Below are 550 nucleotides of genomic sequence, written 5' to 3' on the forward strand. Positions count from 1 at the left end.
TCTTTAACTTGTTTCAGTCATTTGACTGCGGCCATGCTGGAGCACAGCCTCGAAGGGTTTTAGGACTTATTTTAAAGCCTAGTACTGATTCTATTGGCCTCTTTGCTGAACCGCCTGTTTACGGAGGTGTAAGCACACCAACACCACTTGTCAAACTGTGACGAGGAGAACAAACATAGACATACGTGTGTATGTATTTGTGTATGTATGTATTTTATGTATACGTGCATGTATGTATGTATGTATGTATGTATGTATCTATCTATCTATCTATCTATCTATCTATCTCACACACCTCACACAAATAACAAGCCATCAGCACCAACAAAAACAGCAACACAACCACTCACACAAGCACACACAGACGCTCACGATTTGCCCCTACCCCCTTCCGATTCCTCAGAACCTTCGTCGGAAGATGAAAGTAATGAGGAATGGCAAATAGCCCAGAAAGGAAGGAGGAAGAGGAGCAAGAAAAGAAAAGCAAACACAAACAAAGCAGGGAGATACACAACTCCCGAAAACACTCCAGACACCAACACAAGCACAC

The sequence above is a fragment of the Octopus bimaculoides genome, chromosome 6, assembly GCF_001194135.2.
Source record: "Octopus bimaculoides isolate UCB-OBI-ISO-001 chromosome 6, ASM119413v2, whole genome shotgun sequence".
Classification (NCBI taxonomy): Eukaryota; Metazoa; Mollusca; class Cephalopoda; order Octopoda; family Octopodidae; genus Octopus; species Octopus bimaculoides.